We start from the raw sequence: 712 nt of genomic DNA, 5'->3' as shown, positions 1-712 counted from the left end.
GAGAACATGCAGGCCACCACACAGCCCCCACAAGAACAGCGTCCCATCCCAGACCAGGCCCAGGCAGGGCATGACCAAATAAGGGCCTTGAGTGCTTTGCTGGATATAATCAAATAGTGTAGTAGGATTATGATATGTACTTCTGGGAGGAATTTCCCCCCCTCGTTGGAAATCTTTTAAAGCTGCTTTGGACAAGTTATTTAAGTTCACACCAAACTATCGCTCGGTGGTTCCTGAGAAAGGGGAGAGGACCATGACCTGGTCAACACACCAGTCGGCGTTGTCGAACTTGATAGCATTGTTTCAGCAAACATTTAACGGAATGAAATGAAAACCCCGGAGTCCACCCAGCCCTAACTCTCAGTCAGACAGTGTGATTTAGTGGAAAGATGACTGGCGTTCAATCAGATGATCTGGGGTGAGTTTAGGCTCTTGCTATGAATTCTGTGACCCTGGATAATGAAGAAGATCGGAGGCCTGGGTGTGAATCCTACCCCTGACACTCCACCCTTCAATTTCCAATTTTTTTAAACCTATATTTATATAGGTTTATAATATATATATTATAACATAATATATACAAATATATTATATATATAACTATATAAATAAATATATAAAGACATATATTTAAACCTATATTTTTTAAACCTATATTGGTTCTAAGGCAGAGCAGTGGTAAGGGTTAGGCAATGGGGGTTAAGTGACTTGC

Source organism: Monodelphis domestica, chromosome 1 (genome assembly GCF_027887165.1).
Source record: "Monodelphis domestica isolate mMonDom1 chromosome 1, mMonDom1.pri, whole genome shotgun sequence".
Classification (NCBI taxonomy): Eukaryota; Metazoa; Chordata; class Mammalia; order Didelphimorphia; family Didelphidae; genus Monodelphis; species Monodelphis domestica.
The sequence above is the reverse complement of the archived record's forward strand: the minus strand, read 5'-3'. Positions refer to the sequence as shown.